The sequence below is a fragment of the Hyla sarda genome, unplaced genomic scaffold, assembly GCF_029499605.1.
Source record: "Hyla sarda isolate aHylSar1 unplaced genomic scaffold, aHylSar1.hap1 scaffold_1703, whole genome shotgun sequence".
In the NCBI taxonomy this organism is placed as follows: domain Eukaryota; kingdom Metazoa; phylum Chordata; class Amphibia; order Anura; family Hylidae; genus Hyla; species Hyla sarda.
The window spans coordinates 66,334-74,383 of NW_026608343.1; the positions used below are offsets into that span (position 1 = coordinate 66,334).

Here is an 8,050-nt window from a genome sequence, read left to right on the forward strand (position 1 = left end):
TTAAAAAGGCCCCTTGGGAGTGCAATGGGCCCCTGTCTTGCTGCTTAGCAATAATGGTATGGGTTTAGGTTCTGCTGTGTGTACTGGTGGTTGACTGCCCCCCAGCCCAGAGTGTGCATGGAAAATTGTCTGGCAGCCTCCCTGACAGCAAGCAGTGATAGTGCCCATGAAGGGGACCTTGTTGGGCCCGCCCCTTTCACGGTTATCGCTTCTCGGCCTTTTGGCTAAGATCAAGTGTAGTATCTGTTCTTATCAGTTTAATATCTGATACGTCCCCTATCTGGGGACCATATATTAAATGGATTTTTGAGAAAGGGGGCCGATTTCGAAGCTTGCTTCCGTCGCCCTATGCATTGACCCGATATGGCAGTATCTTCGGGTACAGTGCACCACCCCCTTACAGGGTTAAAAAGAAAGATTCCTACTTTCATTGCTACCTGCTTGCTGGCTAGCCAGCTAGCCAGCCCTGTGGGCCTTGCTGCTGCAGCCAAAAAACAAAAGGTGGTGCTGCTGCTGCTGCTTCTGCTGCTTCTGCTTGTGTCTGGCCGCTGTTGGAGCGTCCAGGCACAGGACTTCTGCTGCTGCTGACTAAATGGCCTCCTTAATTGGATCATTTGAGTAGCCAGCACACCTGTGCAGGTAGGGCATGACATGATAGGCAGCTGCCTTGATAGCGGGTGGGTGCTGAATGTTCCTAATTGACAAAATAAGATTAATGCTTATGAAGAAATATAAAATCTCATCCCTTCCCCAATATCGCGCCACACCCCTACCCCTTAATTCCCTGGTTGAACTTGATGGACATATGTCTTTTTTCGACCGTACTAACTATGTAACTATGTAACATAACATGGGGGGGGGGGGGGTCTCCTGGCTGTTCACACAGGTGTGTCATTGCTGTACATTGACCATGCATTGCTTCTGTGGTATTGCAAAGGCAAAGACAAATGCTTCCAGCCATCCATTGCACTAATGGATTGGTCATCAGCTGGCTGTCTATGTCCCGCATCAATATAGACCAAAGTACAGAGGGTTAGGCTATGCTATTGTGCACCTACCTGATGCATCAGAAGGTGCGAGGCCCTTGCTAAATTCTGTGCACAGACTTTGAGATCTATACTTTAGACTGTATCTAAACCTGCTCCAACATGGACTGACATTCTGGCCTACTTTCAGCCGATGCGACTTGTCTGTCGCTGAACAGTCGCTTTTTATGTATTCAGCACCTATGTATAATGTTGTAAAAATGCTCTAGAAGCTAAAGTCGCAGAAATGTCACACATATTTGGCCTGCAACTTTCTGTGCGACAAATTCAGACAGGAAAAATCAGTATAAATCCTTAGAAAATTATCCCCCAGTGTCTCCATCTGCTGGCGGTATTGAATAAGCATTGCTGCACTGATGGGGTATGCATTAGACGAAAAAAAAGAAGAAAAAGAAGAATAATACGCCCAGAAAAGAGGCGAAAAGGAGAAAAACGTAAAAAAACGTGAAAAAAAAGTAAGAGGAAGAGAAGGGAAAAAAAGGTGGAAATGGGTTTAAAAGTGATTTCGGCGGAGAAATATATATATATATATATATATATATATATATATATATATATATACGCGCACACACACACATATATATAAACGTATTCTCCGTTGAGATATTGCAGCCGCTGCTGTGTCCAGGCCCAGGAGCCTTAGCACTGTGCTGTGATGTCACTCAATACCACTGACATCACTAGGTGTAAACAACATCTCTCCTTTGCTGTGTATGTGACTATGGAGCTGTTTGGTGATGTCGTCTATTACGGCCTTCATAGAAGCAACAGGAGATTGTTGCATCCATCTAGAACCCTCAGAACTACAGTGCTATGATGTCACTGACTTCCACAGGCCTTGCAGAGTGTAAACAACAACAACCCAGCTTTGTTGTGTATGTAACCATAGGGATTTGTGATGTCACCTAGAACCTTCACAGCAGCGACAGCTTTATGAGGAGCATCAGCACTGCTCTGCCTGAGCAGAACCATCACCGCCATAGGTTGTCAAATAACCCGGATTTAACCCACACAGGTAAGTCCAATGGGGTGCAGGCATGTCCTCTATGCTTACAGCTTCCCGTGGGTGTTGGTTTGATACCGTTTGGGGACAGCCAAGGAGGCATCTGCAGGCAACAAAGGTAGGTGTGTGCTTGTGTGTGTGTTTCCTATGCAGATCCTAAGCCCAGTGTCACATGCAAGTAGGAGGAGTAAGAAGGGTTCCTGGCAAATCCGGGTTATGGATTGCATTTAAAAAGGCCCCGTGGGAGTGCAATGGGCCCCTGTCTTGCTGCTTAGCAATAATGGTATGGGTTTAGGTTCTGCTGTGTGTACTGGTGGTTGACTGCCCCCCAGCCCAGAGTGTGCATGGAAAATTGTCTGGCAGCCTCCCTGACAGCAAGCAGTGATAGTGCCCATGAAGGGGACCTTGTTGGGCCCGCCCCTTTCACGGTTATCGCTTCTCGGCCTTTTGGCTAAGATCAAGTGTAGTATCTGTTCTTATCAGTTTAATATCTGATACGTCCCCTATCTGGGGACCATATATTAAATGGATTTTTGAGAACGGGGGCCGATTTCGAAGCTTGCTTCCGTCGCCCTATGCATTGACCCGATATGGCAGTATCTTCGGGTACAGTGCACCACCCCCTTACAGGGTTAAAAAGAAAGATTCCTACTTTCATTGCTACCTGCTTGCTGGCTAGCCAGCTAGCCAGCCCTGTGGGCCTTGCTGCTGCAGCCAAAAAACAAAAGGTGGTGCTGCTGCTGCTGCTTCTGCTGCTTCTGCTTGTGTCTGGCCGCTGTTGGAGCGTCCAGGCACAGGACTTCTGCTGCTGCTGACTAAATGGCCTCCTTAATTGGATCATTTGAGTAGCCAGCACACCTGTGCAGGTAGGGCATGACATGATAGGCAGCTGCCTTGATAGCGGGTGGGTGCTGAATGTTCCTAATTGACAAAATAAGATTAATGCTTATGAAGAAATATAAAATCTCATCCCTTCCCCAATATCGCGCCACACCCCTACCCCTTAATTCCCTGGTTGAACTTGATGGACATATGTCTTTTTTCGACCGTACTAACTATGTAACTATGTAACATAACATGGGGGGGGGGGGGTCTCCTGGCTGTTCACACAGGTGTGTCATTGCTGTACATTGACCATGCATTGCTTCTGTGGTATTGCAAAGGCAAAGACAAATGCTTCCAGCCATCCATTGCACTAATGGATTGGTCATCAGCTGGCTGTCTATGTCCCGCATCAATATAGACCAAAGTACAGAGGGTTAGGCTATGCTATTGTGCACCTACCTGATGCATCAGAAGGTGCGAGGCCCTTGCTAAATTCTGTGCACAGACTTTGAGATCTATGCTTTAGACTGTATCTAAACCTGCTCCAACATGGACTGACATTCTGGCCTACTTTCAGCCGATGCGACTTGTCTGTCGCTGAACAGTCGCTTTTTATGTATTCAGCACCTATGTATAATGTTGTAAAAATGCTCTAGAAGCTAAAGTCGCAGAAATGTCACACATATTTGGCCTGCAACTTTCTGTGCGACAAATTCAGACAGGAAAAATCAGTATAAATCCTTAGAAAATTATCCCCCAGTGTCTCCATCTGCTGGCGGTATTGAATAAGCATTGCTGCACTGATGGGGTATGCATTAGACGAAAAAAAAGAAGAAAAAGAAGAATAATACGCCCAGAAAAGAGGCGAAAAGGAGAAAAACGTAAAAAAAACGTGAAAAAAAAAGTAAGAGGAAGAGAAGGGAAAAAAAGTGGAAATGGGTTTAAAAGTGATTTCGGCGGAGAAATATATATATATATATATATATAATATATATATATATATATATATACGCGCACACACACACATATATATAAACGTATTCTCCGTTGAGATATTGCAGCCGCTGCTGTGTCCAGGCCCAGGAGCCTTAGCACTGTGCTGTGATGTCACTCAATACCACTGACATCACTAGGTGTAAACAACATCCTCTCCTTTGCTGTGTATGTGACTATGGAGCTGTTTGGTGATGTCGTCTATTATGGCCTTCATAGAAGCAACAGGAGATTGTTGCATCCATCTAGAACCCTCAGAACTACAGTGCTATGATGTCACTGACTTCCACAGGCCTTGCAGAGTGTAAACAACAACAACCCAGCTTTGTTGTGTATGTAACCATAGGGATTTGTGATGTCACCTAGAACCTTCACAGCAGCGACAGCTTTATGAGGAGCATCAGCACTGCTCTGCCTGAGCAGAACCATCACCGCCATAGGTTGTCAAATAACCCGGATTTAACCCACACAGGTAAGTCCAATGGGGTGCAGGCATGTCCTCTATGCTTACAGCTTCCCGTGGGTGTTGGTTTGATACCGTTTGGGGACAGCCAAGGAGGCATCTGCAGGCAACAAAGGTAGGTGTGTGCTTGTGTGTGTGTTTCCTATGCAGATCCTAAGCCCCAGTGTCACATGCAAGTAGGAGGAGTAAGAAGGGTTCCTGGCAAATCCCGGGTTATGGATTGCATTTAAAAAGGCCCCGTGGGAGTGCAATGGGCCCCCTGTCTTGCTGCTTAGCAATAATGGTATGGGTTTAGGTTCTGCTGTGTGTACTGGTGGTTGACTGCCCCCAGCCCAGAGTGTGCATGGAAAATTGTCTGGCAGCCTCCCTGACAGCAAGCAGTGATAGTGCCCATGAAGGGGACCTTGTTGGGCCCGCCCCTTTCACGGTTATCGCTTCTCGGCCTTTTGGCTAAGATCAAGTGTAGTATCTGTTCTTATCAGTTTAATATCTGATACGTCCCCTATCTGGGGACCATATATTAAATGGATTTTTTGAGAACGGGGGCCGATTTCGAAGCTTGCTTCCGTCGCCCTATGCATTGACCCGATATGGCAGTATCTTCGGGTACAGTGCACCACCCCCTTACAGGGTTAAAAAGAAAGATTCCTACTTTCATTGCTACCTGCTTGCTGGCTAGCCAGCTAGCCAGCCCTGTGGGCCTTGCTGCTGCAGCCAAAAAACAAAAGGTGGTGCTGCTGCTGCTGCTTCTGCTGCTTCTGCTTGTGTCTGGCCGCTGTTGGAGCGTCCAGGCACAGGACTTCTGCTGCTGCTGACTAAATGGCCTCCTTAATTGGATCATTTGAGTAGCCAGCACACCTGTGCAGGTAGGGCATGACATGATAGGCAGCTGCCTTGATAGCGGGTGGGTGCTGAATGTTCCTAATTGACAAAATAAGATTAATGCTTATGAAGAAATATAAAATCTCATCCCTTCCCCAATATCGCGCCACACCCCTACCCCTTAATTCCCTGGTTGAACTTGATGGACATATGTCTTTTTTTCGACCGTACTAACTATGTAACTATGTAACATAACATGGGGGGGGGGGTCTCCTGGCTGTTCACACAGGTGTGTCATTGCTGTACATTGACCATGCATTGCTTCTGTGGTATTGCAAAGGCAAAGACAAATGCTTCCAGCCATCCCATTGCACTAATGGATTGGTCATCAGCTGGCTGTCTATGTCCCGCATCAATATAGACCAAAGTACAGAGGGTTAGGCCTTATGCTATTGTGCACCTACCTGATGCATCAGAAGGTGCGAGGCCCTTGCTAAATTCTGTGCACAGACTTTGAGATCTATACTTTAGACTGTATCTAAACCTGCTCCAACATGGACTGACATTCTGGCCTACTTTCAGCCGATGCGACTTGTCTGTCGCTGAACAGTCGCTTTTTATGTATTCAGCACCCTATGTATAATGTTGTAAAAATGCTCTAGAAGCTAAAGTCGCAGAAATGTCACACATATTTGGCCTGCAACTTTCTGTGCGACAAATTCAGACAGGAAAAAATCAGTATAAATCCTTAGAAAATTATCCCCCAGTGTCTCCATCTGCTGGCGGTATTGAATAAGCATTGCTGCACTGATGGGGTATGCATTAGACGAAAAAAAAGAAGAAAAAGAAGAATAATACGCCCAGAAAAGAGGCGAAAAGGAGAAAAACGTAAAAAAAAACGTGAAAAAAAAGTAAGAGGAAGAGAAGGGAAAAAAAGGTGGAAATGGGTTTAAAAGTGATTTCGGCGGAGAAATATATATATATATATATATATATATATATATATATATATATATATATATATACGCGCACACACACACATATATATAAACGTAATTCTCCGTTGAGATATTGCAGCCGCTGCTGTGTCCAGGCCCAGGAGCCTTAGCACTGTGCTGTGATGTCACTCAATACCACTGACATCACTAGGTGTAAACAACATCTCTCCTTTGCTGTGTATGTGACTATGGAGCTGTTTGGTGATGTCGTCTATTATGGCCTTCATAGAAGCAACAGGAGATTGTTGCATCCATCTAGAACCCTCAGAACTACAGTGCTATGATGTCACTGACTTCCACAGGCCTTGCAGAGTGTAAACAACAACAACCCAGCTTTGTTGTGTATGTAACCATAGGGATTTGTGATGTCACCTAGAACCTTCACAGCAGCGACAGCTTTATGAGGAGCATCAGCACTGCTCTGCCTGAGCAGAACCATCACCGCCATAGGTTGTCAAATAACCCGGATTTAACCCACACAGGTAAGTCCAATGGGGTGCAGGCATGTCCTCTATGCTTACAGCTTCCCGTGGGTGTTGGTTTGATACCGTTTGGGGGACAGCCAAGGAGGCATCTGCAGGCAACAAAGGTAGGTGTGTGCTTGTGTGTGTGTTTCCTATGCAGATCCTAAGCCCAGTGTCACATGCAAGTAGGAGGAGTAAGAAGGGTTCCTGGCAAATCCGGGTTATGGATTGCATTTAAAAAGGCCCCGTGGGAGTGCAATGGGCCCCTGTCTTGCTGCTTAGCAATAATGGTATGGTTTAGGTTCTGCTGTGTGTACTGGTGGTTGACTGCCCCCCCAGCCCAGAGTGTGCATGGAAAATTGTCTGGCAGCCTCCCTGACAGCAAGCAGTGATAGTGCCCATGAAGGGGGACCTTGTTGGGCCCGCCCCTTTCACGGTTATCGCTTCTCGGCCTTTTGGCTAAGATCAAGTGTAGTATCTGTTCTTATCAGTTTAATATCTGATACGTCCCCTATCTGGGGACCATATATTAAATGGATTTTTGAGAACGGGGGCCGATTTCGAAGCTTGCTTCCGTCGCCCTATGCATTGACCCGATATGGCAGTATCTTCGGGTACAGTGCACCACCCCCTTACAGGGTTAAAAAGAAAGATTCCTACTTTCATTGCTACCTGCTTGCTGGCTAGCCAGCTAGCCAGCCCTGTGGGCCTTGCTGCTGCAGCCAAAAAACAAAAGGTGGTGCTGCTGCTGCTGCTTCTGCTTGCTTCTGCTTGTGTCTGGCCGCTGTTGGAGCGTCCAGGCACAGGACTTCTGCTGCTGCTGACTAAATGGCCTCCTTAATTGGATCATTTGAGTAGCCAGCACACCTGTGCAGGTAGGGCATGACATGATAGGCAGCTGCCTTGATAGCGGGTGGGTGCTGAATGTTCCTAATTGACAAAATAAGATTAATGCTTATGAAGAAATATAAAATCTCATCCCTTCCCCAATATCGCGCCACACCCCTACCCCTTAATTCCCTGGTTGAACTTGATGGACATATGTCTTTTTCGACCGTACTAACTATGTAACTATGTAACATAACATGGGGGGGGGGGGGGGTCTCCTGGCTGTTCACACAGGTGTGTCATTGCTGTACATTGACCATGCATTGCTTCTGTGGTATTGCAAAGGCAAAGACAAATGCTTCCAGCCATCCATTGCACTAATGGATTGGTCATCAGCTGGCTGTCTATGTCCCGCATCAATATAGACCAAAGTACAGAGGGTTAGGCTATGCTATTGTGCACCTACCTGATGCATCAGAAGGTGCGAGGCCCTTGCTAAATTCTGTGCACAGACTTTGAGATCTATACTTTAGACTGTATCTAAACCTGCTCCAACATGGACTGACATTCTGCCTACTTTCAGCCGATGCGACTTGTCTGTCGCTGAA

General features: G+C 46.4%; 4 non-coding genes across 4 annotated transcripts; all 4 read left to right on the top strand.

Annotated features, from left to right (window-relative positions):
- Positions 1-204: 204 nt before the first annotated feature.
- LOC130312109 (U2 spliceosomal RNA) lies at positions 205-395 on the top strand. The gene has a single exon (XR_008860303.1). It is a non-coding gene; the product is annotated as a U2 spliceosomal RNA (small nuclear RNA).
- A 2,085-nt stretch (positions 396-2,480) lies between these two features.
- On the top strand, positions 2,481-2,671 carry LOC130312126 (U2 spliceosomal RNA). The gene has a single exon (XR_008860319.1). It is a non-coding gene; the product is annotated as a U2 spliceosomal RNA (small nuclear RNA).
- Positions 2,672-4,760: 2,089 nt separating this feature from the next.
- Positions 4,761-4,952, top strand: LOC130312128 (U2 spliceosomal RNA). The gene has a single exon (XR_008860321.1). It is a non-coding gene; the product is annotated as a U2 spliceosomal RNA (small nuclear RNA).
- Positions 4,953-7,053: 2,101 nt separating this feature from the next.
- Positions 7,054-7,244, top strand: LOC130312127 (U2 spliceosomal RNA). The gene has a single exon (XR_008860320.1). It is a non-coding gene; the product is annotated as a U2 spliceosomal RNA (small nuclear RNA).
- The last annotated feature ends 806 nt before the right edge of the window (positions 7,245-8,050 follow it).